General features: G+C 36.0%; 1 protein-coding gene across 1 annotated transcript in view; it reads left to right on the top strand.

Moving 5' to 3' along the window:
• The first annotated feature begins 234 nt into the window (after positions 1-234).
• Positions 235-23,380, top strand: part of LOC148947084 (roundabout homolog 2-like) — a 150,849-nt gene continuing 127,703 nt past the window's right edge. The window contains exon 1 of the mRNA XM_089096507.1: positions 235-347. The gene's annotated coding sequence lies outside the window, so the exon portion shown is untranslated. The remainder of the gene's footprint in view (positions 348-23,380) is intronic.

Genomic DNA, 23,380 nt, shown 5'->3' on the forward strand with positions numbered 1-23,380 from the left:
ATAATTAGTTAATTCTTTTAAAAATTAAGTTTTTTGTTGAAACTATTGACGACGTATTTGCATTGAGGGTATCAAAATATACCATAAATTATACCGTGTTTCGGTAAAAGGATACCGCAAAACACCGTTTTTTCCATCGGCCAGCACCGCTTATTGGTACCGGTCAAGCGGCAACACTGACCGTAGGTTCTCTTAAAATTTATTTGCAGAAGAAATAGCCTAAAAGAAATCAAAAATAATTTCAAAATGGAGTTCAATTTTTAAACTGTGTTTATCATGAGTATTGTAATCTTATAAAGTCAGCCATTTCATATAAACTTTAAGGATTGGGATCTTGCATTAGACAGGTAAAGACCGATTTGTGTAGCCTATCATAGCTAGGCTATGCTGATAAAATTTTCGGTAAATATCTACCAAATCATATTATTGAGTTAGGATTAAAGTTAATACACCATTTGATGCCTTTTTTATGCTGATTCTGAATATAACAAGCATTTCTATCGGAAATGAATTTCAGCCCCCCCTATATATGCCAGTTCAGGGTTAGGTTAGGCATATATAAAGGGGGGGGGCTGAAATTAATTTCCGATAGAAATGCTTATTATATTTGTAATAAGGGTATTTGTTTAGCCTTGTGACGCATCATAAGGAGACATGTTAAGAAAACAATTCATACTTTAAAATATGTATAGTGATCCTAGTTCTTACATTATCCAACAGGAGAACCTTTATCATCAAGTCTTCCCTCTAGAAATTCTCAAAAGAGAAAACTCATCTAAATATCAACACGTTGAAAATTCAATGCTTAAGTCTTTTTAAATTGCCGCTTTAAATTGCCACCTAATAAGTTCTTTTATAGATAGTGTTCATGCCAGTCTTTTTAATATTTTTTTTTAAAGAGCAGTGGCAAAGGGCGAATAGCAGTGGAGTAAATACAAAATATTAATAGCAGTGGCAAAAATCAAAATGTTGTATTTTCGGCAAAAAACCGAAAATACAAAATATGCACGGCATTGAAAAGAAATGAAATAACATAAAAAAAATTATATAAAAAATCCGTTGATTTTGAATTGAAGTTATCAGGTTAGGTTACAAAAGATGCACAGAATTTTTTTTTAATGAGTTTTTTTTTTAATGAGCACTGGCGAAAATTCTGTTTTTTTTTGTTAATGGCATGATTTAAAACAGAATTCACAAATTCTATAATTTCAATTTACCACTACTTTTTCTTTAAACACGTTTTTTGACATACATACTAAACACGTGCTAAATGCTATCTATAAAACAACTTATTTGGCGGCAGTTTACAGCAGCAATTTCAAAAGACTTGAGCAATGTGGTACTTTTAGGTTTTGGAAACAATTTCTTTTAAGCTTGAAACAGAAGGATTTTTAGAGGAAAGACTTGATGATAAAGGTTCTCCTGTTGGATAATATAAGAACTAGGATCATTATACATATTTTAAAGTAAGAATTGTTTTCTTAACATGTCTCCTTATGATGCATCACAAGGCTAAACAAATACCATAATAAGCATAAAAAAAGCATTGAATGGTGCATTCACTTTATTCCTAGGCTAACTCAATAATATGATTTGGTAGATATTTATCAAATTTTCACTAGGCTAAAAGTATTGAATGATCTGGGAGCCATACCTAAAAAATATTAGGTTAGCACAATTTTTACATACAGTCAGTAATGTTTTAATGGTTTTACTGGTAGGCTTGACATGTAGGCCTACATGATTCTATTACTAACATAAACTAGGCCTAACCAGGACTCCACCCTTTGACTATTGGAAAAAATTAGTTTATAAGCTTATATAGAATGGTAATATTCAATCTCCTTATAATTAAAAACATTTTGGTCATCTAGTTAGAAAATTTGGCATATCTCTATATGAAAAATCTAAATTTGCCAACTAGTTCACATAACTTCTCCCCAGAAAAAAATAATTTTTCCAAATAGTTGTCTAATGACTTCTCCCCAGCAAAACTTAATTTTGCCAACTAGCTGGAAAGATACATTGCCCCAGAAAACAATTCATTTTCCAACTAGTTGACTAATAATTGTTAGAATTTATTCTGAATAGCATAAAATATGTTAATAATATAGGCTAGGGTTTTTTTCAAATTTAATTATCACTATTGTTACAGGATACCATCAGATGGCTAATTTGACAGTGTATATATATACAAATCTTTGAATTAGCCAACCAACCAACCAGTATTTTAAGCCTATGAGTCCAGCTGGACATAGGGAAACATATTAAGAAAACAATTCCTACTTCATAATATGCAGAATAATCCCAGTTGACACAATTTGCAGCAGGAGAGACTTTATCTTCACTTCTTTCCTTGTTTTTCAAGTTTTTCTAAGAAATATGTTAATAATATAGGCTAGGGTTTTTTTCAAATTTAATTATCACTATTGTTATAGGATACCACCAGATGGCTAATTTGACTGTGTATATATATACGAATCTCTGAATTAGACAACCAACCAACCAGTATTTTGAGCCTAGGAGTCCAGCTGGGCATAAGGAAACATATTAGGAAAACAATTCCTTCTCCACAATATGCAGAATAATCCTAGTTGACACATTTTGCAGCAGGAGAGCCTTTATCTTCACTTCTTTCCTTGTTTTTTCAAGTTTTTCTAAGAAATATGTTAATAATATAGGCTAGGGTTTTTTTCAAATTTAATTATCACTATTGTTACAGGATACCACCAGATGGCTAATTTGACAGTGTATATATATACAAATCTTTGAATTAGCCAATTGACCAACCAGTATTTTGATCCTAGGAGTACAGCTGGACATAGGGAAACGTATTAAGAAAACAATTCCTACTTCATAATATGCAGAATAATCCCAGTTGACACAGTTTGCAGCAGGAGAGCCTTTATCTTCACTTCTTTCCTTGTTTTTCAAGTTTTTCTAAGAAATTCATGGATTTTCTAGAGCCTCTATATTCAAAGTATATATACACCCACCCACCCTCCTAATATGCAAATATATACTTAGAATTGCATCCTCAATCTAAATATAACATTCATTTGCATCACAAATGACATTTACTCCCATATTAGCCATGTGGTGGATGTCCCTATTGTTACTGTTGTGTTACAACTTCTGTCTCTCTCCTTGTCTCCCTCCTAATGGGAGATATATTTTGAGTTATAGATTGGGCTTTGAAGCCAGGGATTTTTTGTTTTAATTCCCAGGATTATTAGTCTTATACCTGGTCCCAAAAGTGTCAAAGCTTGGAGGGTTATTCCTCCTGTCTGTTTAAAGAAAATGATGCATATTTGAAGTTTTGTTCATTTCTATCTTGCATTTAATGGACATAAATTGTGTATGTTCCTTCATTTATCTGTCTGTTTCTTTTCTAGAGGAATATTTTTGTCTCATTTTTAGAATTATTAATTAATTTTTCCAACTAGTTGACTAATAGCTTCTCCCCAACAAAACTTAATTTTTCCAACTAGTTGACTAATAACTTCTCCCCAACAAAACTTAATTTTGCCTACTAGCTGGAAAGAAACATAGCTCCAAAAAACAATTCATTTTCTAACTAGTTGACTAGTCACTTCTCCCCAGCAAAACTTTATTTTTCCAACTAGTTGACTAATAACTTCTCCCCAACAAAACATAATTTTGCCTACTAGCTGGAAAGAAACATTGGTCCAGAAAACAATTCATTTTCTAACTAGTTGACTAGTCACTTCTCCCCAGCAAAACTTTATTTTTCCAACTAGTTGACTAATAACTTCTCCCCAGCAACACTTAATTTTGCCAACTAGCTGGAAACAAACATTGCCCCAGAAAACAATTCATTTTCCAACTAGTTGACTAATAATAGTTAGAATTTATTCTGAATAGCATAAAATATGTTAATAATATAGGCTAGGGTTTTTTTCAAATTTAATTATCACTATTGTTTCAGGATACCATCAGATGGCTAATTTGACAGTGTATATATATACAAATCTTTGAATTAGCCAACCAACTAACCAGTATTTTAAGCCTAGGAGTCCAGCTGGACATAGGGAAACATATTAAGAAAACAATTCCTACTTCATAATATGCAGAATAATCCCAGTTGACACAATTTGCAGCAGGAGAGCCTTTATCTTCACTTCTTTCCTTGTTTTTCAAGTTTTTCTAAGAAATATGTTAATAATATAGGCTAGGGTTTTTTTCAAATTTAATTATCACTATTGTTACAGGATACCATCAGAGGGCTAATTTGACAGTGTATATATATACAAATCTTTGAATTAGCCAACCAACCAACCAGTATTTTAAGCCTAGGAGTCCAGCTGGACATAGGGAAACGTATTAAGAAAACAATTCCTACTTCATAATATGCAGAATAATCCCAGTTGACACAATTTGCAGCAGGAGAGCCTTTATCTTCACTTCTTTCCTTGTTTTTTCAAGTTTTTCTAAGAAATATGTTAATAATATAGGCTAGGGTTTTTTTCAAATTTAATTATCACTATTGTTACAGGATACCATCAGATGGCTAATTTGACAGTGTATATATATACAAATCTTTGAATTAGCCAACCAACCAACCAACCAGTATTTTAAGCCTAGGAGTCCAGCTGGACATAGGGAAACGTATTAAGAAAACAATTCCTACTTCATAATATGCAGAATAATCCCAGTTGACACAGTTTGCAGCAGGAGAGCCTTTATCTTCACTTCTTTCCTTGTTTTTCAAGTTTTTCTAAGAAATTCATGGATTTTCTAGAGCCTCTATATTCAAAGTATATATACACCCACCCACCCACCTAATATGCAAATATATACTTAGAATTGCATCCTCAATCTAAATATAACATTCATTTGCATCACAAATGACATTTACTCCCATATTAGCCATGTGGTGGATGTCCCTATTGTTACTGTTGTGTTACAACTTCTGTCTCTCTCCTTGTCTCCCTCCTAATGGGAGATATATTTTGAGTTATATATTGGGCTTTGAAGCCAGGGATTTTTTGTTTTAATTCCCAGGATTATTAGTCTTATACCTGGTCCCAAAAGTGTCAAAGCTTGGAGGGTTATTCCTCCTGTCTGTTTAAAGAAAATGAATGCATATTTGAAGTTTTGCTCATTTCTATCTTGCATTTAATGGACATAAATTGTGTATGTTCCTTCATTTATCTGTCTGTTTCTTTTCCAGAGGAATATTTTTGTCTCATTTTTAGAATTATTAATTAATTTTTCCAACTAGTTGACTAATTGCTTCTCCCCAACAAAACTTAATTTTTCCAACTAGTTGACTAATAACTTCTCCCCAACAAAACTTAATTTTGCCTACTAGCTTGAAAGAAACATTGCTCCAGAAAACAATTCATTTTCTAACTAGTTGACTAGTCACTTCTCCCCAGCAAAACTTTATTTATCCAACTAGTTGACTAATAACTTCTCCCCAACAAAACATAATTTTGCCTACTAGCTGGAAAGAAACATTGGTCCAGAAAACAATTCATTTTCTAACTAGTTGACTAGTCACTTCTCCCCAGCAAAACTTTATTTTTCCAACTAGTTGACTAATAACTTCTCCCCAGCAACACTTAATTTTGCCAACTAGCTGGAAAGATACATTGCCCCAGAAAACAATTCATTTTCCAACTAGTTGACTAATAATAGTTAGAATTTATTCTGAATAGCATAAAATATGTTAATAATATAGGCTAGGGTTTTTTTCAAATTTAATTATCACTATTGTTACAGGATACCACCAGATGACTAATTTGACTGTGTATATATATACAAATCTTTGAATTAGCCAACCAACCAACCAGTATTTTAAGCCTAGGAGTCCAGCTGGGCATAAGGAAACATAATAGGAAAACAATTTCTACTCCATAATATGAAGAATAATCCTAGTTGACACATTTTGCAGCAGGAGAGCCTTTATCTTCACTTCTTTCCTTGTTTTTCAAGTTTTTCTAAGAAATATGTTAATAATATAGGCTAGGGTTTTTTTCGAATTTAATTATAAGTTTTGTTACAGGATACCACCAGATGGCTAATTTGACAGTGTATATAAATACAAATCTTTGAATTAGCCAACCAACCAGTATTTTAAGCCTAGGAGTCCAGCTGGACATAAGGAAACATATTAAGAAAACAATTCCTACTTCATAATATGCAGAATAATCCCAGTTGACACAGTTTGCAGCAGGAGAGCCTTTATCTTCACTTCTTTCCTTGTTTTTCAAGTTTTTCTAAGAAATTCATGGATTTTCTAGAGCCTCTATATTCACAGTATATATACCCCACCCACCTAATATGCAAATATATGCATAGAATTGTATCCTCAATCTAAATATAGCATTCATTTGCATCACAAATGACATTTACTCCCATATTAGCCATGTGGTGGATGTCCCTATTGTTACTATTATGTTACAACTTCTGTATCTCTCCCTGTCTCCCTCTTAATGGGAGACATATTTTTAGTTATATATTGGGCTTTGAAGCCAGGGATTTTTGTTTTAATTCCCAGGATAATTAGTCTTATACCTGGTCCCAAAAGTGTCAAAGCTTGGAGGGTTATTCCTCCTGTCTGTTTAAAGAAAATGAATGCATATTTGAAGTTTTGTTCATTTCTATCTTGCATTTAATGGATATAAATTGTGTATGTTCCTTCATTTATCTGTCTGTTTCTTTTCTGGAGGAATATTTTTGTCTCATTCTTAGAATTTTTAATTAATTTTTCCAACTAGTTGACTAGTAGCTTTTCCCCAACAAGACTATATTTTTCCAACTAGTTGACTAATAACTTCTCCCCAACAACACTTGATTTTGCCTACTAGCTTGAAAGAAGCATTGCCCCAGAAAACAATTTATTTTCCAACTAGTTGACTAATAACTTCTCCCCAGCAAAACTTTATTTATCCAACTAGTTGACTAATAACTTCTCCCCAACAAAACGTAATTTTGCCTACTAGCTGGAAAGAAACATTGGTCCAGAAAACAATTCATTTTCTAACTAGTTGACTAGTCACTTCTCCCCAGCAAAACTTTATTTTTCCAACTAGTTGACTAATAACTTCATCCCAGCAGCACTTAATTTTGCCAACTAGCTGGAAACAAACATTGCCCCAGAAAACAATTTATTTTCCAACTAGTTGACTAGCAACTTTTCCCCAACAATACTTTCTTTATCCAACTAGCTAGAAACAAACTTACCCTATAAACACTTTTGTTAACCATCTATTTGGAAATTATCTATTTTTGTTTGTCTGCACCCAGTACAATTGCAGCTGTTTTGCATGAGAAACCACAACAGCCTGTTTACATGGTCTGTCAGGCATTTTCTGACTGTGGATTGCATTGCTGGGGTTGAGCTGATTTAAAGCCTTGGCTGATTTGTTTTGGTAAATTTTCTGGCGTTTCTGCATTTCAGTTCTTTGCTGAGTGAACTGTTTGGTTGGCACGACCTTCTTTTTTAGGTGATGTGTGGTGCATGGTAGGATGTATCCTAGTTGGCAAGACATAAGGAGTTATACAGGAGATGCAAACCAATCAATTGGTGTGCTCTGGTATTCTAATAGACCCAGAAAGGGGTCTTCTCTGTTTTCTGTTGCCTTGGTCATGATGTTTTTTATAGCATGCACAGCTTTCTCGGCAAGTCCATTGGATTTGGGATACCCAGGGCTAGATGTGCTCAGTGAAATACCCCAGGCTTTGGCAAAATTGATGAATTCCCTGGAAGTGAACTGAGGGCCATTGTCAGACATTAGCTGTGATGGTATGCCATGCTGGGCAAAGTGGGCCTTAAGTCACATTATGACCACGTTGGACAATGTTGTTGTAAGTCTTCCAACTTCAAAGAAACAGCTGTGATAATTGACAGTTGCTAGGAAACTGGAGCCATTCCATTTGAACAGATCTGTAGTGATCTTTTGCCAAGGGAGCGTTTCTATGCTGTGGTTGATCATCAGCTCCTTTGAGTTGTTTGGCATGTGCTTGGTGCATGTTTGGCATTTTGCTATGTACTGTTTGATGTCTGCACTGAGGCCCAGCCAGTACACTAACATCCTTGCTTGCTGTTTGGTTTTCTTGGTTCCAAGGTGGGCTGCATGTAGCTGCTGGAGTGTGGCTAACTGCAGGTTCTTGGGAATGATCAATCTGTCTCCCTTGAGAACTGTTTGTGCAATTTGCAGCTGTTTTGCATGAGAAACCACAACAGCCAGTTTCCATGGTCTGTCAGGCATTTTCTAAATGTGGATTGCATTGCTGGGGTTGAGCTGATTTAAAGCCTTGGCTGATTTGTTGTGGTACATTTTCTGGCGTTTCTGCATTTCAGTTCTTTGCTGAGTGAACTGTTTGGTTGGGACAACCTTCTTCTTTAGGTGATGTGTGGTGCATGGTAGGATGGATCTTAGTTGGCAAGACATAAGGAGTTACACAGGAGATGCAAACCAATCAATTGGTGTGCTCTGGTATTCTAATAGACCCAGAAAGGGGTCTTCTCTGTTTTCTGTTGCCTTGGTCATGATGTTTTTTATAGCATGCACAGCTTTCTCAGCGAGTCCATTGGATTTGGGATACCCAGGACTAGATGTGCTCAGTGAAATACTCCAGGCTTTGGCAAAATTGATGAATTCCCTGGAAGTGAACTGAGGGCCATTGTCAGACATTAGCTGCGATGGTATGCCATGCCGGGCAAAGTGGGCCTTAAGTCACATTATGACCACGTTGGACAATGTTGTTGTAAGTCTGCCAACTTCAAAGAAACAGCTGTGATAATTAACAGTTGCTAGGAAACTGGAGCCATTCCATTTGAATAGATCTGTAGTGATCTTTTGCCAAGGGAGCGTTTCTATGCTGTGGTTGATCATCAGCTCCTTTGAGTTGTTTGGCATGTGCTTGGTGCATGTTTGGCATTTTGCTATGTACTGTTTGATGTCTGCACTGAGGCCCAGCCAGTACACTAACATCCTTGCTTGCTATTTGGTTTTCTTGGTTCCAAGGTGGGCTGCATGTAGCTGCTGGAGTGTGGCTAACAGCAGGTTCTTGGGAATGATCAATCTGTCTCCCTTGAGAACTGTTTGTGCAATTGCAGCTGTTTTGCATGAGAAACCACAACAGCCTGTTTCCATGGTCTGTCAGGCATTTTCTGAATGTGGATTGCATTGCTGGGGTTGAGCTGATTTAAAGCCTTGGCTGATTTGTTTTGGTAAATTTTCTGGCGTTTCTGCATTTCAGTTCTTTGCTGAGTGAACTGTTTGGTTGGTATGACCTTCTTTTTTAGGTGATGTGTGGTGCATGGTAAGATGGATCTTAGTTGGCAAGACATAAGGAGTTACACAGGAGATGCAAACCAATCAATTGGTGTGTTCTGGTATTCTAATAGACCCAGAAAGGGGTCTTCTCTGTTTTCTGTTGCCTTGGTCATGATGTTTTTTATAATATGTACAGCTTTCTCGGCAAGTCCATTGGATTTGGGATACCCAGGGCTAGATGTGCTCAGTGAAATACCCCAGGCTTTGGCAAAATTGATGAATTCCCTGGAAGTGAACTGAGGGCCATTGTCAGACATTAGCTGTGATGGTATGCCATGCTGGGCAAAGTGGGCCTTAAGTCACATTATGACCATATTGGACAATGTTGTTGTAAGTCTGTCGACTTCAAAGAAACGGCTGTGATAATTGACAGTTGCTAGGAAACTGGAGCCATCCCATTTGAACAGATCTGTAGTGATCTTTTGCCAAGGGAGCGTTTCTATGCTGTGGTTGATCATCAGCTCCTTTGAGTTGTTTGGCATGTGCTTGGTGCATGTTTGGCATTTTGTTATGTACTGTTTGATGTCTGCACTGAGGCCTGGCCAGTACACTAACATCCTTGCTTGCTGTTTGGTTTTCTCGGTTCCAAGGTGGGCTTCATGTAGCTGCTGGAGTGTGGCTAACTGCAGGTTCTTGGGAATGATCAATCTTTCTCCCTTGAGAAGAATGCCTTTTGTGAAAGACAGCTTGTGTTGGATGTTCCAGTTGGTTGAGCACTCTTTTCTTGTACTCAGCCAGCCCTCTTGAATTGTTTTGACTAGGATGCTCAAGGTTTCATCCTGTGTTGTTTCCATCCTATCTGCTCAATCTTCTGGTCACTGGCTGGAAGGTTCCATACTATGTGGTGTACATAGTTATCCAGATCTTCTTCCAGTTTTGGATCTGTATTGCTAAGATGGAAGCATGACAGAGCATCAGCAACTGGGATTTTGGATCCTGGTTGGAACCTTAGGTTGTAAGGCTGGAGCTGAAGCATTAATTGTTGCACTTGTGGTGGGGCTTTGTGAATAGGACAACGTCCTATTTTTGAATAGGACAACGTCCAAAACCACTACAACGGTTTTGAGGCAGCAGTGGTCAGTTGTGATGTCAACATGGCAAGCATACAGATAATGGTGGAAGCGTTTACAGCCATACACAATGGCGTATAACTCTTTTTTGAGTTGTGAATACTTCTGCTCTGTCTTGCTGAGAAATCTTGATGCATATGCTGTGACCTGCCCTTCCAAAACAAGGTGGGTGCTGAGCCCATGGCTGGAGGTGTCAACACTGAGTTCAATGTTCTTGCTCTGATGGTTCAAGAATGGGGTGTTTGACACTATAGAGTGTTTCAGGTCCTTGAGTGTCTGGGTGTGTTCCTCTGACCAGATGAATGGGTTTGCTTTGGTCAGGTCATGGAGTGGTTTGTTTTTTGTGGATAGGCTTGGTATGTATTTGGCAATATAGTTGATCATCCCAAGGAGGGTTAGCAGTTCTTTTTGGTATGTGGTTAATGGCACAAATCTTTTCAGGATCTGGCTGCATCCCCATGGAGCTGATTATGTGTCTGAAGTAGCTGACACTGGAGGCAGAAAACTTGCGCTTATCTTTGTTGAAATGGATACCCTTAGCTAGGGCACATTTGAGTATTGCTGCTAGGTGTTCATTGTGCTCTTCTTGTGTTGCACCATACATGATCATGTCATCAATGATGATGAAGAAACCCTCTAGGCCTTCAAAGGCATCTTCCATCCTCCTCTGAAAGGTGACGTCATCTAGAGTGGGAATGGGATAGTGGGGCCCTTTGATGGACTTGTTTAGGTCCACAGGGTCTATAAAGAAAGAAAAACAAGCAAAAATGGGGTTTTTATAGGCCAAATGAAGATACTTAAAAAACAAAGTGAATATTTCGAAAGGACAAACGTCTCTCTTCTTCAGCGCGAAACAAACGATGTATCAATAAAAGCAAAAAAATTAAAAGAATTAAAACCAACTACCTAACAACCATAAAAGCGAGTTATTCGCCAATAACCGCGATTTGCACAAAATCCAAAATGAACTGCCATCGACGGATACTAGCGAACAACTGACAAAGAGAAGGAATTAATTCATTCACTCGAAAAAACAAAACGAACCAGCAATTAAATAAGTTGGAGAACTATGTAATTTGATTTTCGGATTTTAATTAATGCATTTCTTGCAGACACCCTTTGAGACCTAAGCGGCTGTTTCCGTGTTTAATTCGATGATTGAGAAAGTGGTTCAACTTTTGTTGCAGGGATTACTAAAGTATCGGCTTCTCTTTTTAGAAAACCGAAATATGATACGTTTATTCTTAAACCACCGGAATCTCTGTTTAAAGCTAGACCTAAATGTTGTTATTAATAAATTTCAACAGCTTCTCTGTAGTGCTGGACAATACCTTTGTCATGCGAAATAGGACTAGCTTGATTAAACAAAATAGTATGGTCTGGTTTTTCAAAAATGTGCTCTGCAAGACTGTAAGGGCAGAGTCAAAATATTTTGGTTTTTTCCGGTTTTTAAGTGTATTATTAATTGAAATAGAGTGCTGAGTTAATATATCAGTTAGTCGCTGGTCAGTTCGTCCGATATACCAAAGACCAAACAAACAAGGACTTCTGTAGACACCGGAGTTTTCCCCTATTGGGATAGGGTCTTTACCTTGATAAATTTGGGATCTGATAGTTTTTTTGGGTCTATAATAAGTGTAAATGTTATTTGTCCTAAGATTTCTTGAAATGTGGTCTGAAATCCCTTTAACATATGGGAGACCAAGATAAACTGAATTTTCCCTTTGATTTGTGTTTTCTGTGGAACTATCTGATAATCTTTCAATGCGTTTTGCAATTACAGAATTTATTAAACTAATTGGAAAACCATTCCCAAATAAAATATCTCTAAGGTGGTTGAGCTCTAAATCCAAGAAACGTGTTGAACAAACTTTCAATGCTCTATCAACTAGAGAAGTAACAACTCCTCTTTTCACAGCAGGAGAATGATTTGAGGAATAACTTAAGTAATGGTCATTATGTGTGGGTTTTCTATAGACATTAAACTCGAAACATGAATCATTTCGGTGCACCAGAACATCTAAGAAAGGAAGACGCCTCTCTATCTCTGATTCCTGAGTAAATTTCAGTTTTGGATGCAAAGAGTTGAGCAAGTGAAGAAAAGAACCCAGAGACTCGTCCCCATGCTCCCATAAATAAAAAAATGTCATCTTTAAAATGAACCCAAAATTCAGGTTTAAAAGAACTTTGCAAAACAGCCCTTTCTTCAAGGTCTTCCATGAAAATATCAGCCTGTATTGGAGAAAGAGGGGCACCCATGGAGAGCCCATATTTCCGTCTATAAAAAATGCCTCTATAATGGAAGTAAAAATAAGGGTCTATGCACAGTTTTATGGACCCGTCCTTCTTCTCAACCATAACCATCGAATTGACCCACTCTGTTGGGGTTTTTGAACTGAAACCTTTTTGATAATCCCTAGGTCTTCTAGGTGGCTGAGTTCTTGCTTAAGTTTATCCTGCATGGCCGCAGGTATTTCGCTGGGGTGGTATTGTCTTTCAGATACATGTTGCATTCTCCTTTGAGTTTCCTGATTCCTTTAAACACTTCTTTGTGCTTTTCCTTCAGGAATGGTACTCTTGAAGGTGTTGAGTTTACATTCAGTACCAGTTTAATCAGGTCCAAATCTAGGCTTGAATGGTAGCCTATGATGGGGGCAGCTGAAGTTTCTACTACAAAGAATTGTTGCCTGCTGCTGAGGTTATCTTTGTAGCTGCATGATAATTTGCAGACTCCTGTTAAAGGGATCCTTGCTCCACAGTAGCTTGTGAGGAGCTGGCTTGTGGGCTTCGGGGTGATGAGCTCAAAGTACCTGGGCCCCTTTGTTGATTTTGAACGGGACAGGGAACTGATTGTTGATGATCAAAGGTATCACTGCTTCCTCTTTGTTTTTGCTTTGTTTGATGGAGTACAGGAACACAGTTTCATCACTAGAGTCCGCTTTGACAGTGTCTTCTTCCACTGTGTTTACTGTCCTACTTTGACAAACTTGTGCAAAATGGTGTAGCTTTTTGCAGATGGAGCCTGGTTTGTCCTTTGCTGGACAGGTTTGGGAGGGGGAGTATTTTCCGCAACAGAAGTAGCATGGTTTGCTCTTTGAGCCACTTGCTTCTTGTTTGTTTGCTGCTGCTCTTTCGGTTTGGGTAGTATGAGATGGCATCAATCTCTTGCTTTACAGGAATAGACTTAGTTCCATGGAATGTCTTAAGCTGTGCCTGGGTCGCTTTTTGGGTTCTGCACATAATGGTTGCTTTTTCAAGCATAAGTTCATCACCTTCAGCCAGGAGCTTCTCGTGTACGTTTGTGATTGCAGACCATTTTGTTTGGGTTCAAGTAAGAACATGGTTTCACTAATGTCTTGAGCTCTGTAATATATTTCTCTACACTTTCTGCCTCGGTTTGGTCTCGTTTTTGGAACAGATACCATGCAAAAACTGTGTTCTTCTGTGGTGATGCATATGCCTTAAATTTCTCAAAGTACCGTTTGATTTTGTTTCATTCCTCGTCTGCAACAGTGAAGGTGTTGAATATTTCTTGTCCTTTCACTCCAGCCCAGATAAGTAGGTAGGCACAGAGAGCTTTCTCTGTTTTGCCTGCCAGTGGGCCTGCAAACATCAGTTGGGCATGCTCTTGGAAATGGTCCCATTCTTCTGCTAGAGAGCTGGCTTCCCAGTTGATTGATGGCTGTAGTGCATCCATGAGATCCCACTTCTGACACCATGTAATACTTTTCTAGTGTAAAGGTTTATTGACTACCTACAAAGAAAAGCAAAAGCACAGCACAAGTATTAAGTAAGCACAAGCATCGTATAGGCACAAACAGGGAATTAAGCACAAGCATTAAGCAGGAATTAAGCGGAATGCTACAGATGGCACCAGGGTTGCCACCAGCTCAAGAAAAAAATCCATGGCAGCTCACCCCCAAGCATTGTTGCCATAGGTACAAAAATATTTGCTGTTTGCAATGCTTCATGTTGCTCATAGGTACAGCTTTTTGATGACATAGATCTTTTTCATATAGATGCAATGCAAAAGTGCACAGTTTACATTTTTTTTTTCATGTGATAGTTTGTCAAATGTCTGGAATAGTTCAATATATCCTGCAAACCAGCAAAATGTAGAATATTCTGTCATTAGGGAGAAACCATAATTAAATGCAATAATCATCAGATCAAATCTGTGTGAACCAAGAGTAAAACTAGGTTCTGACCAGAAGTAAATGACCATAAAAGAAGTAGGAAACTGCCATAAGCATAATCCTGGTCCCAAATTGGGCTGGACCCTTGCGTCTGTTTTCTTCTGGCTGATTTCTTTGTATGAAAAGATAGGCAATTTGGCTAGAAATCATTTGCATGAAGAAACATGGGGGTCTAGTCTGATTAGATGGGCTCAACTTTCCCATTTCTGTTATGATTATTTACTTACAGTGTCTTTTGTTTCTGATAGAGCAGGATTCCAATTTGTGCCCCAACTTTTTTGCAACATGAAAATAAATGGAGTTCTGTTGCTTGGTGATAGGAATCAAAACTGTTGTGATTTCCCTTTCCGCTGTTAGAAGTACTGTGGTGTGCAAGAACAAAAAGCTGACTAACCTTGTGCCTTGTACAGAACTTAATTGATGCATGACATTTGGAAAATACAAAAAAAATATATATACATTCTACATTCTATAACCAGTATTCCAATTCCAATCAGGAATGGTTTATTCATTAACCCTCCAATATAAATAAAGACACAAGTTTGCAGAGCATAAACACTGACACAAACCTTGTAAATCCATATCATTATTTTGGAACATGAACTTATTTTTGGGAGTAACATTTGGCAGAGTATAGAGTCAAGATTAACCATGGTTTTGTGAAGAAATTTGACTCCCCCTTTGAAGGGCTAACAAACCAGGCATCAGCAGCCAAATTAACACTGCTATCAGCAAATTCTTTCTAAAGCTTGAGTGGACAACTAAACTAAAAGTACTGGAACAACTAGCTGTCTAAGCTATAGAGTGTACTATCACACTGTGGCTTCTAGGATGCTTCAGTCTATATCAAAAGTAAGGGAAGGGGAGAATTAGACAAGGCAATTTGAGCTTCTAGTTCAGCTGTTTGCATGGGTCTAAGGTTCTATAATAACTCACCCTCCAAATGCTGCCCACACTGACCTCCATAAGCCATTGAAGAGGACTATTGGCGGAATGGTCAAATATCTGCCTTTCAAAAGATATCAGTCCTCAACTCTCCGAAACTTCAGTTACTTGCTTAATGTCTGTATGAACCAAAAAACTTCCATATTATATATAAAATTTGTCTATACACGTGAAAATACTACAAAGTACAACTTTGTTTGATGCTGAGAAATTTATCCCAAGTAAATAATTGAAAGCTTATTCCAGCTCTCAAGCTGTTTTCTGTTCCCTCTAAATTGGCTCAAAGTACCTCGTCTCCATAATAAACCTACAAAAAGCTGAACCCAGAAAACAACTCTCAACCAGCATAGCTCTCCTGTACAACCATTTCCAAATTACCTTGGTGGGGGTAAAAGCAGACTCAGATTTATTGTTTTTGGACAAGGTTAAAACTGTTGGAAACAAATCACATGCCAGAAGTTTTGAATTCCCTGCACATCTGCAGCATGTCAGCTGAAGTGTCATCTGTGGCCACAGATGTAAGAGTGGTGAGACAGCTGGTCCACTAACCTATTTTGGCTTGCTGTAAAGATTTGTTTTCTGAGCGATGCCAATTCCATGCTATGTGAAAGAAAATCCATGCTTTCTTGAAAAATCCATGTTTTCATGGATAAATCCATGGTGGTGGCAACCCTGGGTGGCACTATAATTTAGCTAGGATGAAAGTGAAAACATCATTTGATGCCTTTTTTAGACTCTTTCATAATACAATAATTGCTTCTGTTGCAAATTGCATCTTGTGCCCTTAAATGGGGCCCCAAAGATATTTCATTTTTTTAACCATACAAAGAAGTTATCAACACTAGTTAAGTTACTGAAAAGTTGTTAAAAACAAGTCACTAGTTAATAAATAAGTTGTTCATGAGTAATATATTTCAAAAATACTTATTTATAACAATTCAAACCTCATTTATTAGACAACTCAAATATAAACTGTTTTCCTAACATTTCAGGTTTTTCAAGTGCTGTCAACAAAAATAGCATTGAATTTTGCAATTCAAAACTTTGCTGTCAACAACAGGGTATATTCCAATTCAGGATATATATTTGCACATTAGTGGGGTGGATACATTTCATGGTAACTTTGTAGTGGGACATATAATTTAGCTAGGATGAAAGTGAAAACATCATGTTATACTTTTTTATGCTCTTTCATAATTCATATAAAATACCTTTTGGGCCCTTTAAGGGCTCAAGATGCAATTTGCAACAGAAGCAAATATTGAATAATGAAAGAGCATAAAAAAGGCATCAGTTGACATTTTCACTTTCATTTTAGCTAAATTATAGTGCCACCTAGAAATTTACCCCCACCCCCTAATGTACAAATGTATAGCCCAAATTTTTTTCTAAAGCATTGTGTTTTATCATACTTAGGTATATTCCATTATGATTAACCTAGCTTCACTTCTTGAGTGGTTGGTGCTGTAACAGACAAGTACTAAAACAATTATTATAGCTATCGCTAAAACATTTGCATGCAGTCCCGCTATACTTTACTCCCAACCCCCCAATATGCAAATATTTAGCCCAAATTATTTATTTCCAGCACATTTCACCACCTATCACTTGTTTTTTTTTTTTTTTTTTTTTTTTTTTTTTTTTTTTTTTTTTCTTGTTTCATGAAAGCTGATCAATTTATATATATATATATATATATATATATATATATATATATATATATATATATATATATATATATATATATATGGGTTGAAACAAGAGAGATGTATTGGGAGAATACATAGGGGATATCTAATTTTCGGTATATATTTGCACATTAGGGGGGGGGTAAAGTGTAGCAGGGTTAAGTAAAATGTTAGACAAAGTACATTTTGCTATTTTAAAAAGGATGTTAGGTTAGGAAAATTTTCAGTATTGCATCCAGGGCCAGAAACATACTCAGGTATGGTATTGCCAAGCTACTGTGTTAACCCTCTTCTGATTTTTAAGTCTTAAAAATTTGCCTACTTGACAGGTCAGGATTACAAGTTGTTGAAAAATTTTCTCACAACATACTTATAGCAAGACAAACTATGGATTCTTATAGGAAATAAACAAAAACCAAAAGATAAAAAATATTTTTTTTTTTTTAATGAAAAGGACTATGTCAGTAAAAAATGGACAGCAATTAATTTTAAAAACTTTCTCCACAAAACAAGTTTTTCAAAGAGAGGTAAAGAGCTCCATTAAGCCAAAAATGGGTAGAAATGATGTCAAGTAATCGTCCAAGCATAAAACTACCAATATAAATCAGAATTTTGACAAAAAGTCAGAATTTTGACAAAATAATATTATACCATATCTTACTTATCAGTTTTCAGTTTTTTTTTCTCTGGTTTTAGTTTTGAAAATGTAATTCCTATTATTTGAGTATAATTTTAAGCTCTGTCAATAGTTTTTTTTCTAAATTTAGGAAATGTATTTGTAGATCTTTGAAACCTTATAAATTTTGATCGAACAAGGCTGTGAAGCTGAAAGTACTTTTTTTGTACTTATTTTAAGCAGAAGATACATTTTATAACACAAAATGTTTTTAAGGTAATCAATGGTCAGTGCCCTCTGGAGGGAGAAGGAGTGGAGGTAGTTAATTCAACCTACCTTTCTGGGACACACTTTAGCCTGTAGATCCATCCTGAAAGTTTCATTTTTCCAACCTGACCCCTTTGCAAGATAACAGAAGTAGCTTGCCACTATGCAAAAAGTGGGGTAGCAACATAGCAATGCTGCTTGTCAGTTTTCAAGTTTGTTGGCAGATTTCGTCTGAAAATACCATTATTACATATAAAAACATTTTTTGCTCAAAGTAAAACTGTCAAAACACAAGTTTTTCTCCTCCCTGCAAAAAGTGGAGTAGCATCAATGCTACTTGGCAGTTTTCATGGCCTAGTAAAATTTGTTGGCAGATTTTGTCTGAAAATACCATTTTTACATATTAAAACAATTTTTGTTCACAGAAAAGCTGCCAAAACACAAGTTGTGCTCCTCCCTGCAAAAAGTGGGGTAGCATACTTACAATGCTACTTGGCAATTTTCATGGCCTAGTAAAGTTTTTTGGCAGGTTTTGTCTGAAAATACCAGTGCTTCCACTATCCCTGAATTTTTGGGATATCCCCAAAAATATGTCTCTCAAAAAAATCAAGTTCCCAAAAAATCCCCTTTTGTTCATGGTTGCCACCCCTAGTGATTTATCACCTGTGACAATTCACCCCTAGTAACTCACTTTCACTAAACTTGACATAATTTTTTCACTACTTTCCAAAGTTTTTGTCTCAGTTATTTACTACATACCAAAAACCAGACATGGATCATTGAATTACTAACCTTTTTTCCTATGCTAGTAAAAACATAACCTTTATAAGACCACCATTTCATCAAAGATTCTCTTGTGACTTGTGGTAAAGGATTTCATTTGAACATCTTTGTGTTCTGTGCAATTCTGAGCATCAAAGCAAAGACGATTAATTCAGACAGCTGGACCATGAGTTTAAATTTTGTTTTCTTTTGCTATGCTGTTTAATTTTCAAAGGTCTGAAAGGATAAGAGAGTTAGAAAGTTTTTTTTTTATTCTAATGTGAAAACATTGCACCTATGCAGAGAGGGGGGGAGGGAATTCCATGATAAATTTGGAGTTATTTTCATTACTGAGCTATAAATTAAATAAACATACCACTTGAGACCTTTTTTATGCTCTTTCAAAATATAACCGTCATTTTACTCAGAAATTAAATGGACCCTTTAAGATGATACCTTTTTCTCTTATTTTCTACAATTTAGTTTGAGCCTTGTTTTCATTTACTCTAGGTTTTGGGCATGATATATTAATCTAAAATGCATAATAATTGAATGAGTGATAGATTAAAGGGTACTTGTGTATTATACTACCAAAACACAAATTTGTGCTGTGTAAAACTTGGGAACAAACCAGTGTTATTAGTCTGTGTGAAGAAACAATTGGCTGATGCTCAGTGGAAAACAAGTGTTGGGTGACAGAATACATTGGAATTATATAATTTGTGTTGTATATTTGCATATTAATTAGGGGGGGGGGTGTGAGGTTAGTTTAGGTTAGGTCCCCCCCCTCTAATGTGCAAATATATAGCCCAAATTTGATACTAAATTATTATATTTTCATCATGTTTTGGTATTTTCATTAGGATTAACCTAACTTCACTTCTTGAGTGTTGATGGTATAATACATAAGCACTAATTGAAGGAATTGATCTTTTTGCCAGTAATCTTCACTATTTAAAAATTTGTTGAATTTTGTTTCATTTGGTATGTAAAAATTAACTACTTTCTTTTTTTTCCTTGATAAATTTATTTTGCAAATAACCTTTTATCTTCAAATGTATTCCCCTCCTCCTCTTCCCCTCACCATATCTACTCTGGTGCCCTCTCCCTGGAATATTTTGGTAGACATCCATGCTTGATTGAGTGGTTCAACTGCAGTCTAGGAAAGTTGTTAAGTAGTTAATGAAATTTTATGGAATAGATATTCTGCTCAAATTAGGCCATTGGATTTTTTTTTTAAATACCTAGACCTACCTCCACAACTTCTAATGCTTGAGCAATTATTAACCCTGTGTGAAGGCTAATCCTGAGATAAAAACCATAAAATAAAAAAGAAATTGTGGTAGAATTGGTTTTACCATTCAAAACTTTTCCTAACTATAATTTTCATACCGTAAAAATTGCAGCCCCTCTCCTCTGCCCCTTTTAATGAGACAAAATTAAGCTATAGGTTATATTCAAACTTGGCTAATGGTTGAATAAAATTGGAGCAATTCCAAAACATTATTCATAAAAAAAAATGTCTATTATAGCCAAAAGTAAAAATTTGGTAATTATTTTCAGATTGTTTTCTTGTAAAGCTTTACATGATTTCAGACTTTTTTTTTCAAATTGTTGGTCTTTATTTCTTACTTTGCTACCTGATTTCTATGGTTAAAGATTGATCAAACAGTTTGTGGTAATGAACTGTAAGTAACTTGACCCAACTGGAACAAAAACTCTAAAAAAGAGCAAATACAAAACAAAAAAGAGCTGTTTTTGTTTTGATATTCTTTTTTTGTTATCAGATGATGTATCTCTTCTCATGCTGCTGCTTTTTAAAACTTGTCAAAACTAAAAGCTTCTTGAGTTTCAATGTAGCTATGTAAAAATTAACTTTTAAATTGTTGTTATCCTTTGTCCTTGTGAACAGGTTTTCACTTACTCCACTTCTCTTCAACTGAAGCGAATATTTGTCCAGATCTCGCACAAATAGCCAGATTCTCTCAAAACTGTTTATTCATCATTTGAAAGAATCTTAAAAGGGCTGGTAGTTATCAAGGTGTACATGCAGGTAATGAGAAAGATAGAATGTGGAAGATTAGTAGCCTAAAACAGCCACACTACAATGTAGCAGCAATTCTCTGTTTATTTTGGGGGTTAGATTAGGGCAAAGCTAATATCTCAGTTTCATAGTGCATATGACTGCCAGGCTTCCAATCAGTATTGTTCTCCCAATAAATCAAATGGTACTTTTTATTGTTGTAGTTTAGTAATCAATGAGTATCAAGCATGTAGCATTGGAGTGTTCAAGTCCATCCATAAAGTAACAGCAGTAAGCTATAATACAGTATACTTCAGACTTTGAATACTATATACTCCAGTAGGAATATTAGAGTAAATATGATACAGTACTTTGAAAATGGTACGGTACATATAAAGTTATGGAGTGGGATGTAAATGGCTGGTATATGGCTTGCCACTGAGTTTGATTGCATTGTTAATTGCGATTCAGGAAACTATTGATATTTCTAACTGCAAGCTACACTAAGTTACATTTTTTACTTTTCTGTAAATTTTATGTAGAAAGATACTTTTTGCTCAAAGCAAAGCTATCAAAACACGAGTTGTGGTGCTAAAGTGTTTTGGAGTTCTGCTACTGGTAGCTTTGGAACTTTTTGTGCATTTGGGCTTAACCTTGTATGGCTGTGACTTTGTTTTCATTGGTATAACTTCATGTTTTGTGGATCTCCAGCTCTGATCTTTCTGAGACATGTAGTTCCAGCATTTCTTGGGATGCAACTTACTCTCGTTTGCAAGTACTGACTTGAAATTACAATGAAGTTGTTTGGCCAGGTTCATTAATTTATCCCAATTCATGATATATTTTTTATAGTAACCTGGGCTTTTTTCCCAGTAGTTTTTCTGGTTTATTATTCTACCTGTCGTATAGCCTATGGTAGGTTCTTTGGCATAGAGACTATTTTTTCTGTTACATTCCTTTCCTGAGTCTCTGTGACTAAGATTCAGAAGTTTTCATGCTTGTTGGAAAATATATTTGGCTATAGGTTTGTCTATGTGGTGAATGAACCTCAAAAATAACCTGGAAAATAAAAAAGTATCACATAGGCCCAAAAATGTATTACACTATTAACACCTTCCCTTCATATGATTTGGAAGAATGTTTTGTACCGGTCTTTCATTAGCATCCCTTTCATACTATTTGGCTTTATGATTATAGATGGACTCTCTAAACTGAGTCAAGACTCATGTCACAAAAGCCTATTGACTCTATAATTTAACTGTGTGGTCATATTAAACTTACTGATTGCAAATATACCCAAGAATTCAATATTTGGCCCAGATATTCTTTTTTTTATTCACTGAGAGGATTCATATCATATTGGTAGGTAGCTCAAGCTACCCACCCTTGTCTACAGATGCATGTGTAGTGATATGATGCTGACTTCTAAACAACAAAAGGAAGACTCCACCTTCTTCAAGGGCAACCATAGTAACAGCCATCATCTCAGAAGACGACATTCAAAGAAGCTACCAAAATTAAGCTCCAGATCAAGAATCTGTCAAATGTATTTTTCAAGAAGATTGATTAACCAGTAAAATGAATTGAAAGACTCTACTGTCAGTGCTCCTTCCATCCAGTCTTTCAAACATCAACCTGACAAGGAGTGGGAGAAGAAGCAGTGGAGGTTTGACTGGGAGTCATTGACTCAAGAGCACTACAGGTCCAGAGGACTTTAAAGCTCTCAAATGGATTAAGGTGATTAAGATACAGTAAGGTGATATTTTTGATCCCAAACAGTCAGTCAAAATTCTCTATGGACTGTCAGAGAAAAGCTCTATATCTATTGTCCCATTAATTATGCAAAACAGATAAATATAAAATGTAAGATATTTGCTTTCCTGATAAAATATCAATAAAGTAGGGCCATATTATAATTATTCCATTCTCATTTCTCTTAATTACTGATGTTCGACTATATCGCTTTTCCACTGTTTATACGGGTCTAGGCGTTTACCCCCCTGGGGGGGGGGGGTAAACGCCGGCCACCGTTTATACTATATACTTGTATAGCGTCTTGATTTCTTCTTTGTGCTGCCCTTTGTTCTTGCGAATCAATGAAGTGGTTTCATTAAATTGAAATGGAACATAAGTCTGGGAAAACTATCCTGAAATATAAAAAAAAACGTTAAAGTGTCCCAATAGCTCAACTTTGATTACATGCAATAAAGGTGCATAGATACCACTGTATTTTAGAGATGAGATCAAAAAGAACCATTTGAATTTGTATTTGGTGAGAACAAAGCAAAAAGAAGGAAGAAACCCAGATTCATTCAATAGCCAACAAGTTAGCTATCATCACAGCCCTGTCATTTAACTAAAACCTAGGTGTGATTTTTAACCCTTACACTGTCTATAAATGTATTGATCAAATGGATAGCTTCAGTCTCCTGGGTAGTGTTATCGGAAAAGATGAAGGAGTTGTTAAGAGTAGAATAGCCAAGGCAGAGGGTGTTTTTTTCA

The sequence above is a fragment of the Artemia sp. Qi Xiang Cuo genome, chromosome 11, assembly GCF_049724085.1.
Source record: "Artemia sp. Qi Xiang Cuo chromosome 11, ASM4972408v1, whole genome shotgun sequence".
NCBI classification, from domain to species: Eukaryota; Metazoa; Arthropoda; class Branchiopoda; order Anostraca; family Artemiidae; genus Artemia; species Artemia sp. Qi Xiang Cuo.